The following is a 16,252-nucleotide window of genomic DNA, read 5'->3' on the forward strand; positions in this document are numbered from 1 at the left end:
GATAAACCTTACAATAACTTGCTTGGTCACATTAGCATACAATGTCGCTTCAACCCATTTTATGAAGTAATCAATAGCCACCAAAATGAAACAATGTCCGTTCGAAGCTTTGGGATCAATCATGCCAATCATATCAATTCCCCACATGGAGAAGGGCCATGGAGAGGAAATGACATCAAAAGTGTCAGAGGAACATGAATTTTATCTGCATAAATTTGAAACTTGTGGCATTTCTTCACAAACTTGTAACAGTCAGATTCCATTGTCAGCCAATAGTAACCCGCTCTCAATATCTTATTTTCCATATCATGTCCATTGGAATGAGTACTAAAGGAACATTCATGGACTTCAATCATCAATAAGTTTGCTTCATGTCTATCCACGCATCTGAGCAAAACCATATCGAAATTTCTCTTGTAAAACACATCACCATTCATGTAGAAGTTACCAGCTAATCTTCTCAAAGTCTTCTTATCTTTCAAAGATGCCCCAGACGGGTAAATCTGACTTTGGAGGAAGCATTTGATCATAATACCACGGCTTTTCATCTTTGATTTCTTCAACAGCAAACACGTGAGTTGGCCTATCAAGATGCATCACAGTCAAATTAGGAGCTTCATTCCAAAACTTCACCACAATCATGGAAGCCAACGTTGCAAGAGCGTCTGCCATCCGGTTTCATCTCAAGGAATATGATGAAACTCAATCTTTGTAAAGAAAGTTGATATCCTCCTCGCATAATCTCAATATGGTATCAAACCGGGTTGATTCATATCCCATTCAACTTTGATCTGATTCACAACCAAATTTGAATCTCTAGAGACGTGAATATATTTAATTCTCAGATAAATGGCTTCTTCAAGCCCCATAATGCAAGCTTCATACTCAGACATATTATTTGTACATTTGAAGGTCAATCTAGCTGTAAATGGAAAATGAGTTCCTTGAGGAGTAATAATCATTGCCCCAATGCCATTACCATACGAATTAACAGTTCCATCAAATACCATGTCCCAATGGTTACCAGGTTCTGGCCCTTCTTCAAACAATGGTTCATCACAATCTTTCATCTTCAAATATAAAATCTCTTCATCAGGAAAATTATATTGCACTGACTAATAATCATCAATAGGTTGGTGAGCCAAATAGGCAGCCAAGAGACTACCTTTAATAGCTTTCTGAGCTCGGTATTCAATATCATACTCAGATAACAACATCTGCCAACGGGCAATCCTCCCAATTAAAGCAGGCTTCTCAAAAATGTACTTGATTGGATCCATCTTAGATATCAACCAAGCAGTATGATTCAACATATACTAACGCAGACGCTTAGCAGCCCAAGCCAAAGCATAATATGTTTTCTCAAGCATAGAATACCGAGATTCACAATCGGTGAACTTCTTACTGAGGTAGTAAATTACATACTCTTTCTTCCCAGATTCATATTGTTGACCAAGAACAAAGTCCATACTCTCTTCAAGCACAGTCAAATACATGATAAAAGGTCTTTCTTCAACGGACGGAGACAGAAGGGTTGTTGTTCGTTTTGATTCTTCGTTTGGAAAAAAGAAGCAAGGTTCTGGAAAAGAAGTTATCTGCTTCGAGTTAGGAGCCGGACCATTACAAAAATGATTATCCTAAGTTAAAAAAGGGCATAAGGCCCAATAATAATTTTTCTAAAGGCAAGAAGGGTCTGATGGCTACATGGGATAACTTAGAATTTGAAGAAGAAGATTTTGACGAAGAAAAAGCTAATGTTGTATTGATGGCAACTATAGATTATCCAAAAGGTTCTGAAGAACCATAAGACAAGGTATTATTATATTCAGAATCCGACTCTGATTCTGAAGAGGTATTTCCTAACCTATCTCGTTCTGATCTTGAATTATGTCTCTTTGAAATACTGGAAAAGTACCAAATTCTTCAGAGTAAATACAAGGATCTTAAACAAGTTCAAGTAGTTACTTCTGAAACTTGCAGTGAGCTTGAGAAACATATTTCCTCTCTAAACGAAAAAGTATTTTCTTTAGAAAGTAACAACTCTGCTTTGAAAAGCAAAATTTCAAAACTATAGGAGGAAATATTCTTAGAAGCTTCTGGTACTGATTGCGTCATTAGATATGACAGAGCATTCCATTACTTTCTAGCTAAAAACATAGATAGAAGCAAAATGGATTCTTTGATCTACGGAGTTAGCAGAAATGGCAAGAAAGGTTTAGGTTGTATAGAAACTATAAAACCTGACGAAAGTCAGAAGGTAAAATTAAAACCTCTCTATGTGCATTTCGTGCCTGCTGGCACTGAGATTGATATTCCTGCATAGACACAGAAACATACAAAGGGTAAGAACTCAGTTCTGAAACCTAAGTATCATGCACAAATTCCCTATGATTATCCTTCTACTAAAAACCCAAAATTGTAAGAAACTCTGGGAAATTCATGACCATTGAGCTATTGGTTAACTCAACGTCAATAAAACCACAGTCGCCATTGTGCTTTTATTGTTTCCAAAGGAAAAAGGAAAAAGTCCGAACAAACCCAAAGATATTAAGTTTTCAAATCAAAACTAATAAAATGTCAGAGATTACAGGTAAGGGGGTTGGTTACATAGATGGAAGGTATTAGCACCAAAAGTGTCATAGGTACTCCTAGGGAGCCCTTTTCGTGTGTAAGTGTTTTGGTTGAAAAAGATGTTTATTTTAAAACAAAATGAGGGGATGAGAAAAGAATTCATGATTTACATTTTTTTGTGTTTGATAAGACTTTTGGTCTTATGCCTACGTACCAACATAAAATGAGGGATCAAAACCTCGTAGTTCGTGCTAAAATTTTCAAAGATGGGTGGATTGATTTTAACAAAAGCTTTAAAGATCTTTTGTTATCAATGGGAGAATACTCAACCAAACATCCATCGATAATGAGAGCTTTACAATATTTAAGAGGGAGGGCTCCAACTTGGACTAAATCAACAAGTATGCCACTAAACCCTAATAAATGGAAATTCTTACACTCAACATATCATGGAATGGGTTAATTATATCTCAACCAAGGATAACTAAAATCTAAATGCTTTATTTTTGAAAAGGTTAAAAGGAAAAAGGCACAAAATGGCCATAATGATTAGATGGAGTTATTAGTTCTTTTTTTGTCTTTTTAAAAATAAAGTCAATATGATTAAGTTTATTCACAAGTTTAATTAAGGAAATAGTTTAAAAATCAATGGCATAAGGCCAAGGTTTCTACTCATTAAAACAAGTCTAAGTTGAAAACAACAAGGAAAGAAGTTTTGAAAATGAGAGGGAGATTTTAAAATTAAACAAGTAGGGGTGGAGATGAAGGGACTATCCTAGACAAGATTAAAAGTTTAGAGTTGAAAAGATCTAACCCATGAGAAGCATCCACAAGACAATAATTTCAAATAGAAACCTATTTCCTTTGAATTGTCAAGCAAGTAACAAAGCCATAATTATCCAAGCAATTAGTAAGAAACCCAATGGTATCAAATAAACATAACCAAACATCCAAGCTAGTACTCTAAAGACATCAATATTCAATGTCCTTTATGTGTATCGGATGAAATAATCCCTTGAAACATACTCAAAGAGAAAAGCATCAAATAGTGACAATAAGATCAAAATAACACTTAGGCACAGAGAAAGAAATGTATCAGATAAACCCAGGGGAATTTCTCTAACTTGTATCAGATGAATGGCATTGGCCAAGATTGGTCTCAAATTAATGGCATTGGCCAATTTCTTCATAGCTCAGGGATGTTGCTTACTTTAAGTCCATAGGTCTAAATCAAGTCACTGACAGAGGTCCAACAGTCCACCAATATGTTTTTTAGGGTTTTTATTTTTATTAAGTGTTTTAAGGTCCTAAGACCACAAACAAAACAAGATCACAAGCACAAATATATCACAAGCACAAAAATATAATGACTTAAGTGAGCAAAGTGAAAATGACTGAAACATAAACAATTTGCATGAATGTAAATGACAATGAAAGATAAAGTGCAAGAATTTAAATTGCTTTAAAGTAAATTACACTAAAATAAAGTCAATATAAAGAGATGTTAGTGAATGTTAGTGGAATAAGAAAATATGTTTTAGTGATTTTTTGGAGAACACTCAACCATTCACTCACAAGCATGAAGATATGAACATATGCATCATTTATGAGAAGGGCTCCAACTTGGATAAAATCAACAAGTATGCCACTAGCTCTCATAAATGAAAAGGATAAAAAATTTCACACAATACCATGAGGAATAGGAGACTTACAATCTCACTTACAAAAATTCTATTGCCTTTGGGATAAATTTAGTGTTATGTTAAGCAGTCGTTATTGGACTTATGTAGAAGTCACAACTATCTGAGGTCGGTCAATAATAATATTAGTGTTAAAGCATGCTAGAGACAAGTTATACAAGACCAATCTCTTAAAGCATACCATACACAAAATAAGAGGGGATGTGCCTAACTCAATCAAACTCATGTTGATTCGTCTAACACAAGGTCATTGATGAATCAACTAGCACATGATCCATGAGAAGTCATTGGCCAAGAAAGGGTTGGGGAAGAAAAGAAATGAGGATGGAGAGATGAAATGTAAAGGATCACAAATTGATCAAGAGATGAACCTCACTTGATCAATACCATTCATTCATTTTAAGGGATGAAGTTCAAACTTCGTCAACCCCCTAAATCCAATGGTATTGACCAAGTCAAGGTCCATTTCAACTAAGACCAAGGCTAAACAGAAGTAAGGTCAACACAAAGTCAATAAAAAAGCTCAACAAAATATTAAAGCAATTAAAACAAATTAAAATAATTTTTAAAATGAAGAAAATAAATTTTTAAAGGTCAAAAACCTAAAACCCCTTCAAATCACCAAAGAAATGGCCAATGGATTTATCATAGGTCAAACAAGACCAAAATACCATTGAATTATTTTTTTGGCATTTTTCAAAAGTCAAAAGTATTTAAAAATCAATTAAAACAAGTCAAAAATCACAAAATTCAGTAAAAATATCAAACTTGATCCAAAAATTAATTTTAAATAAAAAATTTGAAGAGGAAAATATTTGTGAATTTTTGGTGTTGGTCTCATAATTTTTGGATTTAAAATAAAATTATAATGAATTTTGGAAGAAAATACTAATTAAAAATCATTTTAGAAAATAAAACAAATCAGAAAAAACAAGGACCATCAGATCTCCCTCATTAATTGAGGTGGCAGATCTCTTGGTCACACGTGCGCATTCCACCAATGCCTCAGTCAACAAATTTGATCACAAATTTGACACCATTTGGAGTTTGGATGATGGAGTTATGGATTTTATAAGTTGAGGAAATTTGCTTGTTCAATGATGAGGACTAAAATAGACTTATAATGTTTCCTCTTGGCACATGACTTTGCCAGTGGAATTTGACATTTCTCAAAGAAGAAAAGTTTAAGACGACATCTTGAAATTAATCATGAAACTTGTATCATCTTCATGTCATAAAAATTGAGGAAGTTATGGTTCTGGGAAGTTGACCTCCCATCTAGGGCACAAACAAAATGACCTATAATCTTTCACCATAAAAAATGAGTTTACAATAAAAATTAGATCTTGATGCCAACATTAAAGTTGTTTGTAATATCATAAATAGTAACTATTATCTTTGAATAATTTTCATATGACAAAGTATTGTAGGAGATAGGGTCTAAGAAACCCTAGATTTGACTAGATGACTTTTCTGGTCAACCTCATTGAACCAACTTGCACACTTGAAGTTCCTTTGCTCTTAGGGGATCATGGAGGATCATATATGCTTATGGTGATGTACAATGAAGTATACCTTGACGTCTTTGACCAATTGTTGAAGAAACTTGCTAAGGAAGGCACACAAGATACCTAGATGAATTATGGCTTCCTTGACAAACAAGCTTTAAAGACTTGATGAGATCTTGATCAAAATGACAAATAAAGAACATGGGGATCCATATATGATGCTTAGAACCAATGTGGACCTTTGCTTGCTTTATGCCTTACACTGAGGGTCTCAAACCCTAGTTGTGAGCTTGGTGAGGCATAGGTGAACACACACACTATCTACAAAAGAAACAAAGCTACATTAAACATATTTTTGTATTTTGGTATGTAAACAAAGAAAATAAAGTATGATACAATTACATATGCTTGGTGATATCTCTCAATGCAAACCCAATGAATGATAGGTGGGGAGAATACCAAGGTGTAATCCCAATGTCAATGCAAAGCTATGAGATGGCATGAGGGATCTTAGGGGTCAAATTAGGGTCTTACACTTACCCAACTTGAAGTTCGCTTCAGATGCTCTTTGTGAAGCATGTCAGAAAGGCAAGTTTTCTAAAGCATATTTCAAAGCGAAAATTGTTGTTTATACCTCTAGACCGTTAGAACTTTTGCACATTGATTTGTTTGGACCAATGAAAACTACCTCTCTCAATGGAAAGAAGTATGGATTGGTCATTGTTAATGACTACAATCGATGGACATGGGTAAAGTTCATGAAACACAAGGACGAGTCACATTATATATTCTCTACCTTCTGCTCACTACTGCAAACAGAAATGAACTGTTAAATGGTTAGAGTCAGAAGTGATCATGGTGGAGAATTTGAAAATAAACTTTTTGAAATTCTTTTTGATTCAAATGGAATTTCCCATGTTTTCTCTTGTCCTAGAACTCCACAACAAAACAGGATTGTAGAAAGGAAGAATATGACTTTGCAAGAAATGGCTCACACCATGATTCAAGAAACTGACATGGTTAAGCATTTTTGGGAAGAAGCAGTTAACACATCATGTTATATTAAGAACACGATTTCTATTAGACCTGTTCTAGGTAAGACTCCTTATGAGTTGTGGAAGAATATAAAGCCCAACATTGACTACTTTCACCCTTTTGGATGTGAATGTTTTATGCTGAACACTAAAGAGAATCTTGGAAAGTTTGATTCTAAAGCACAAAAGTGTATACTGTTAGGATATTCTGAATGCTCTAAAGGCTACAAAATCTTTAACATTGAAACACGGATTGTTGAAGAATCAATTCATGTTAGATTCAATGATAATCTTGACCCTGAAAAGTCAAAGCTAGTTGAGAAATTTGTTGATTTGAAGATCAATCTTTCAGAATCCAAGGATACTAATTCTAGAGAGAAAGACTCAGAAGTCAAAGCTAAAGAATCTGAAGCAAATGACTCAACTAGAAGTTGTCGTTGGTCCAACTCATCAGAAGAAAAGTAGATCAAGAACCCCTCATTCTGAAGAACTAATTCTGGAAGATTAAAATGTTACAGTCAAAACTAGATCTTCATTTAAACCTTCTGAAAAGACTCTTCTAGGTTTGGTATCTCTGATAGAACCCACATTTATTGATGAAGTTCTTATGGATAATAATGAATTCTTGCTATGTAAGAAGAACTAAATCAATTAACCAGAATTGACATTTAGAATCTTGTTCAGAAACCAAAGGGTCTCCATGTCATTGGAGCCATATGGGTCTTTAGAAACAAGCTCAATGAGAAGGGTGAGGTTGTCAGAAACAAGGATTGAATGGTAGCATACGGTTATAGTCAGCAAGAAGGTATTGAATATACATAAACCTTTGCTCCAATTGCTAGGTTAGAGTCTATTTGTCTTTTAATTTCATTTGCAGACAGTCATCACATCATCCTTTATCAGATGGATGTTAAAAGTGCATACTTAAATGGATATATTTCTAAAGAAGTATATGTGAATCAACCTCCTAGTTTTAAAAGCTCTCAAAATCCTGAATTTGTTTTTAAACTAAAAAAGTCTTTATATGGTCTGAAACAAGCTCTCAGAGCTTGGTATGATAGACTAAGTAACTTCCTTTTGAAAAATAATTTTACCAGAGGGAAAGCGGACACAACTCTCTTTTTTAAAAGCTTTAAGACTGATATTCTAGATGTGCAAATTTATGTTGATGATATTATTTCTGGTTCTACTAATGCTTCGTTGTGCAAGGATTTTGCTAAGTCAATGAAAGCAAAATTTGAAATGAGTCTGATGGGAGAACTCAAGTTCTTTATGGGAATCCAGATTGATCAACGTTCATAAGGAACGTACATTCATCAGAGAAAATATACAAAGGAATTTCTGAAGAAGTTTAACTTATCATAATACAAGCAAGCTAGGACTCCAATGCATCCTGCATGTATTCTAGAGAAAGAATAGGTAAAAAGTAAGGTAAATCAGAAGATATTCAGAGGTATTATTGGCTTTCTCCTTTATCTAACCGCTTGTAGACCTGATATTTTATTCAGTGTCAGCTTATGTGCTCGCTTCCAATCAGATCCTAGGGAAATCCACTTAACTGTCATTAGGAGAATCCTTAGGTATCTGAAAGGTGCTACTAACCTTGGTTTGTTTTAAATAAAATAAAGTGAATACAAATGAATAGGTTATTATGATGCTGACTACGCTGGAGACAGAATAGAAAGAAAAAGTACTTCTAGAAGTTATCAATTTCTGGGAGACAATCTGATCTCATGGTCCAATAAGAGACAATCAACAATTGAGATTTCAACAGCTGAAGCTAAATATATTGCAGCTTCTGGATGCAGCACTCAGATACTCTGGATGAAGAGTCAGCTGGAAGACTCTCAAATATCTGAGATTAACATTCATATTCTTTGTGATAATACTTCTGCTATTTGTTTATCTAAGAATCCTATATTACATTTTAGGGCTAAGAATATTGAAATTACACATCACTTTTTATGTGACTATGTTCATAAGGGTATTTTCATCTAAAATTTATTGATACGGACCATCAATGGGCTGGTATCTTTACAAAGCCCCTTGCTGAAGATAGATTCGTTTTCATTCTGAAAAACTTATTTATGGATTTTTGTCCAGAATGAAAGGATGTAATTCAGAATGTTTAAGTCTTCATAATTCTATATTAGATTATGTGAATGTATTTGTTGATTCTGAAACATGAGCTTTCTGAAGTAAGGAAGTTTCATGAATCAGAAAGGTTCTGATCAGAAGCAATCTTATTGATTTGTCTTCTTGATTCTGAAAAGTTGTTGTATTAAATGGTTGTCATATTGTTTTAGTTCATGTGGTTCTAAGTGGTGACAATCTTCCCACTTTATAAGCATGCCTGATAAAAGCGTGACATATTGGGTTTATCAATTCTTAGAATTAGGTTAAAAATTCTTACGCTTCCCCCTATGACTGTGTATTTTTTACCTTGTCATCATTGTAAAAAAAATTATATATAAACCTACTTCACTCACATTTTCGCACTACGCGCACAATATTCCCACACTTTCATCTTTCAAACTAAAATACCTATCTGTAACTGTTCATCATCTTCTTCATCTTCAACAATGGCTGCTACTCAACAATAAATTTCTCCTAGTCGCTCAATGGCTAATGTACACCATTCCATCATGGAAGGGATTCCTAAATTAACTCTTAACACTCCTACCAACGAGTTAATGGTGCTTTACGAAACAATTGTGGACTTCAAGAATCTGAAGGAGAACGATTTCGACTTCTCTAAAACCTTAGAACTTCAAGGATGGAAGAACTTATTCGAGAAACTAACTGGCCATGTATACCTAGTTTTGGTGAATACTTTTTGGGTGCATGCCACTACTGAAAAGGAATCAATAACTTCCTATGTCATGAATAGGAAGATTATTATTACTGAGAAATCCGTTGCTGACTTAATCTCTCACAATAGAAAAGGTAAAGAATTCACAGTGCAAAGATAAATGCTAAGAAAGAAGATGTTATTGCTCCTATCATCTTCAAAGATGGAACCAATCTTGAGGATGATAAAGGTTCAAAGTATAAGGATTTGACAAACAACCTAAGAGTATGGTTCAAAATAATTTTGGGTTGCATTCATAGCACCAACAGTTCTGACTATGTCAACATATGTTAGAAGTTTATGCTATTCTTTATGGAGAAAGGTCTCAAGCTGGAACTCCCTTCTATTTTGTTCAAGTTCATGAGGGATTCTAATAGAGAATCCGGAACTGGTGGATCTTTGAAGAAGAACAAAAGCAAGTTCATCCCCAGTGGAAGACTCATTTCTGACATTCTTGTTGAGAATGGGCCAGTAGGTGACCTTCTAGTCAGCGGCTTGACTGATGAACTTGTGAAGGACGCTGGAAAGATCTTCTGGGGGAAGAATCTCAAAAGAATGGGTCTCATTTCTAAGGTTGTAAGGCCAGAATTCATTCCCTCTAATGATGATATCTATGGAATGAAGACTCCATTGGATAACTGATCGGTTGAATTCGCAAGTGCACGAATCGCGTCAAAGTAATATAAAAGAATATCAATCCCACAGAGACCAAATCGTCAATCTATCGATTACTATCGTTACGATGTTTATCTAAGGCGGTATAAAAGAGATATTGGGTTTGCAAAATAACGGTAAATAATAAATGTAGTGCAGATAAAGACAGGTTTGAATGTATATCACCTCAGTTAAGCAATGTTTCAATTGTCTAAATAGAACTACTTATGAGGCAATATTTTCTACTCTTGAAAAGAATCCATTTAACAGGAACTGTCGCTTTCGCGTATTCAGAACCGAGTTTACCCTTAAATTAAGGCCTTTTATTGTCACTTATAAAAGGTGCGCATAACGCTAAAGTAGTAAACTTATTTTTAAGAAATAAGACTCATAAACTTAGTTGAAAAGTGATTTTGATTTGGAAAGTTTTACCCAAGGAGTTTCCTTATTTTAAATCTATCAACGCGTCCGAAAATAGTTTCAAAAATAGTTTTTCCTTAAAGTGATAAAAATTCCTAGTTAACTAAGCCAGGGTGCTTTCGCACTCCTTGAATAGTCAAAACTAACCAAGTTTGTTTCAGAAAACTCAAGTTAAAAATCAAAACAGCCTTTAAAGTATTTCTACAGATTCAATATGTGAAACGTCTCTTTAACCGCGATCCTTACATTCTAACCTTTAAAAGATTTAGGCAGACATGGTAATACCAACAAACACAACGATATTGATCATGATGAAAAGTTGTTTTAGAATGTGAGGCGTAAGGGACGAGTAAAGCGTGTAAAAATAAAGCGTAGACAGAAAGTAAATAAAATAAAGCATAGACAGAAAGTAAATAAGATAAAGCATAGACAGAAAGTAAATAAAATAAAGCGAGACGGAAAATAAATAAAATAAAGCGAGACAGAAAATAAATAAAGTAAAGCGAGACGAAAAATAAATAAAATAAAGCGAGGCGGAAAATAAATAAATAAAAGTGAGACAAGTAAATAAATAAATAAAAGCGATAAATAAGAATATGCTCCAAACGGAGGGCTTTAAATCTGGTACAAGGAAAATAAACCTCCGACTCTGAAGATAAAGACGACAGCAACTCGAAGTGACCCAACTCAATCTCACTAAGGTGCGATAACCCCCCAATGTGACGGATTATCGCTTTTACAAATGATAAATATAGGCTTAGTGTTGTAAACTATGTTGGATGATTTGAAAATGAAAGGGAACGAACTATTTATAGAGGATTTCAGCAGCTTGCAAAGACCATGGTGCCCTCCAACTTCTCCTTAGTGGGAACGTGATTTCCAAAGGTGGCGCCCGCCATGTGTGTAAATGGGAAAGATCATGGGAACGTGGCGGTTACCTCCTGGTTGAAGGCTGATGAGTCATGGCGTCTCCTATTGCGTCCGCCATGTGTACAATATTCGCCGAAAAACCCTAACTTTAGGTCTTTTTGCTTCGTTTCTTCTCAAAGGGTCCCGAAAGAGGTAAATATCTGAAAACAACATAAAAGAGAGAATAATACAAACAAGATGATAATAAAGTCCTAATAAACATGTGAAATCCGAGTCAAAAACATGGTGTGATTAAGTGTGATCAAATTCTCCCACACTTAAACCTTTGCTTGTCCTCAAGCAAAACTCTTTATAGTTTATGCAAGAAAAACAGTATCAACTAGAGTTAATTCAAGGCAAAAAGACTTATAAGTTCATTCAAGGAATGTATCAATAGGTACTAACAAATCGAACTAAGGATATTGTATGACACTTCCCGCAAATGCGGTCGTAGGCTTTGTTCCTATACAAATCAATCCATATTACCCCACCATACATAGGCCTTCATTTCGTTTTCTTAAAGTCCTTTTCATTCAGGTGCAATCACATTAAGCCCGTTATCCGTACATACTCATAGTAAAGTGACCGGTTAGTGATTATGATCTTAAGCATGGGGCTCTGGTACATAAGTTAGTGTAACCCCTTTATTTAACCTAATTTGCAATTGTGGGGGATTGGATCGTAAATCCACCCTACCAAGTTCAGCACCAGGTACCTCTGAACCAACCAACAAATAGGCTTATTATTTTTTTCATTTTTCTAAGCATGGGGCTCTGGTACATAAGTTGGTGTAACCCCTTTATTTAACCCAATTTGCAGTTGTGGGGGATTGGATCGTAATCCACCCTACCAAGTTCAGCACCAGATACCTCTGAACCAACCAACAAATAGGCTTATTATATTTTTATTTTTCTTCTGCATGTTCCGCATATGTCTTTATTTTGCTGGGTTAAATGACCGTGTGAGAGTCACCTAGCCCGAATTTTCATACGATTTGAGAACAAAGCGGGAATTTTTGTGATCATTCACTTATTTTCATCGATCCCCTATGTAGAGCATGCTTAAGCCGAAGCTGACTGCAAGGATAAACTACTTAAGGACTTATTTGGAACAAAAATTGGGGCCACAACATATGGGCTATCGGGATCGACTCTTATAATCATGAAGCCTAAGGTGTTAAGACAATACCGATTTTTAGAAAAAGTTTTCCCAAGTCTTTTACATCCCGTTATAAACCTGTCTTATAGCCTGAATGTTCAAGATGTACTATTTTCTTTGCTCAATTTTTTTTTGGCAAGGTTAAAGAAATGGGAGAAATACGGATACACTACACAGATGACTCATCAAACACATGTTATTTTATTGAAAGGAAAAGCAAACAACTAAAACACATAAAACATACTAAAAATAAAGGAAAGCGATAAAAAGCGATAAAAATAAAGGAAAGCGATAAAAATCTCCTCCCACACTTAAACCGAACATTATCCTCAATGTTTCGATATGAGATAGGGTAGGAGTAACCTGGAAGACAAAATGAGAGGACTATGTGTGATCACCGGTACCGTCACCGTCACCGCCCTGGTCAGGATGCCTGGGTCGACGACGTCTGCTACGAGTACTAAGTCCTTCCTGCAGTTGCTGAGAGCGACCTAAGAGAGATCCTTGGGTGGCCTCGATAAGAGCGAAGTGGCGCTCGTTAGCCTGTCGCTGGCGATGCTGCTCATTAGTGATCGCAAGTAAGGACTCAGTGATAGTCTGATGTGCTTGCTCACTACGCTGTTGGGAAGCTACCATAAAACTCATATTATCTGTCAGTAGTTGGTTTATGGTATTCAGAAGGGTGTCACGCCTTTCCTCACGAGCCAGGTGCTCGCGCCACATCTCCTCGGTGATGTAAAAACCGGGAGTGGTACCTGCAAAATGGTCAGAGGAAGAAGGTACAGTGTGTGCAGGTGGTACAGTAGGAATATCATGAGCAGGTGACTGGTCGCGCCAGTCATACTCATCATCGGTCCCTTGCTTATCGTCCATAGGAACGTTAGGTGGCAAAGGACCGGTAAAGGGTGGAGCATCAAGATCATACGTCCAGTTCCTTGCATGTCGCACATTTGTACACTGAGAGCAAGGTAAAACAACACTAGGTATAGCTACACCATGTATCATGAGGTGAAAACCACCTGCTCGCCGCACCTTACATAATTTCATATCTTCCAAAAACTTTAAGTTAATGGTGCGGTGAGGGAGTGGTTCCAAGGTGGCTAACTCAGCGTTGAGATTTAACGCTCTAGCAATGGAAGTAATCAAACAACCGAAAGAGATGGTTCCTCCCTTTTTAAGAATGGCAGACATATGGGCCAACATAAAAGGAACATGATTGATCCTGCGATTAGTGAGGCAACCCTGTAAAAACAGTAACTCACGAGCATTTACTTTGTTAGAATTCTCCCAGCCAAATATAGTACATGCCAAAAGGTATCGAAAAATACGTATGGTCGGGTTATGGATATTGGAAGCCAAAATTCCTTCAAAGGAAGTGACAGTCACATTTGATAATCTATTCCAAAAAGTAAATACCTCGAGTGCCCATTCAGCATCCAAGGGCGTCTCACAAATGGCACCCTCACCGTAAGGCATTCCTAGGAAACCCGCTAAGGCATCGGTAGTGTACTCGTATTCCACATTAAACATTTCTATGAATGTTGTTTTTTTTATTTAAGCTTGATAAAAAAACGAAATAAAATAAAACAAAATAAAATAGTAAAGTGAAATAAAATAAAACGGACATAAAAATATAATAATAATAATGCATATATATATATATATATATATATATATATATATATATATATATATAAAATAAAGTGAAATAAAATAAAACGGACATAAACATATAATAATAATGCATATATATGTGTGTGTGTGTGTGTGTGTGTGTGAAGAGTTAATAATAAATCACAGGTCCAGAGATCTTAGGAAAGATAAAGCAAGCATAATGTCAAAGGAAACAATAAAAGTAAGCATAAATAATAATAATGGGAAAATAGGAAAATCAAACGGTATTTCTCGGTTAGTGATGACATCAATGCTCAGGGTATAGTGGAGTCTCCTCGACTTCGTATCCTCGAAGCTCTGCGATCTGGCGTCGGAGGTCGGCGATCTCATCATTCAGTATATCAGTTTCAGTGTCATGTGAGGCGACTGATACTTCGACCTGCAAAGCTGTTGGTGTAAGCCCTAGAGGCCAATACTTTTGGTACTTGTATCGAATTATTTATTAATAATAAAAGGCTTTTTCTTTATTACGTTTGTTTAATAAAGTCCCTAGAATAGCCAATCCGTTTAATGTATCAAGTGTGACTTGATCATGAGATCACATTAAACATAAGGACACTATTCTTAAAGTATCTGTAGTCGAGCTTTATTGTGAAGTGGGATAACATTAAAGCATTAAGACTATTATGTATATAGCTGATGATCACATCTCATGGATCATGGATAAGGAGTTATCAAGTCTTAAACATAGGTATGAATGTTAAGAGTAATATTTATACAAGATTAACCCGCTATGAGAATATTATATAGAAAGTTATGTAAAGTGTCATAAGTTATTCTCATGGTGATAATGGTGTATACCACCCTTCGACCTGAAACCACTATGGACCCTAGATGTATAGTCGAGTGCTTTATTGTTGATCAAACATTGTCTGTAACTGGATAACCATAAAGGCAGTTGACGGGTACTCCATGAAACATGCTGAGGGACATGAGTGACCTAGATGGAATTTGCCCATCCTGCATAACAGGATAAATGTCTATGGGCCCAATATTGAACTGGACAAGGATAACACGGTCTATGCCTTGTGTTCAATATAGACATAAAGGGCAAAAGGGTAATTATACACATAAGTATTATCACTGAAGGATTTGTCAGATCACATGACATTTTCGTGTCTTGGGTAGCAATGATGTGTTGCTAGATACTGCTCACTGTTTATTATGTTAAATGTGTGATTTAATATAATTGCCAATGCCACGAAAACCTACAGGGTCACACACAAAGGACGAATTGATGAGAGATAGAGTAACTAAGGAACACCGTAAGGTACGGTGCATTTAAGTGAATTATAGAACATCGTAAGGTACGGTGTACTTAAGTAGAATACGAAATATGGTAAGGTACCATGCGCTTAAGTGATTTTGGGCATATTATAAGATATGGGCCACATACACTTAATTGGGCTTTTTAGCTTGAAGCCCACACAAGTGGTTCTATAAATAGACCTTGTGCAGAAGCATTCATTGCGGTTGCAATTTCGTTTTCTCTTTCTCTCTCTCTCTCTTTCTCTCTCTCACTCAAAGCCTTCATTCATAGCAGCTAGCACTGAGATTGAAGGAATCCGTTCGTGTGGACTGAGTAGAGGCGTTGTCGTCGTTCAACGTTCGTGATCGCTCCGTAGATCTGCATCAAAGGTTTCAATCGTCACAAGAGGTAAATATTCTATCACTGATCATGCCCATTCGTAAGGATCACTAAAGGAGAAAATTTTAATTTCCGTTGCGTTTTAGATCGCCATTCTCCTTCAAAAGCAACGTCAGCCTGCTCCT

The sequence above is a fragment of the Lathyrus oleraceus genome, chromosome 5 (genome assembly GCF_024323335.1).
Source record: "Lathyrus oleraceus cultivar Zhongwan6 chromosome 5, CAAS_Psat_ZW6_1.0, whole genome shotgun sequence".
Classification (NCBI taxonomy): domain Eukaryota; kingdom Viridiplantae; phylum Streptophyta; class Magnoliopsida; order Fabales; family Fabaceae; genus Lathyrus; species Lathyrus oleraceus.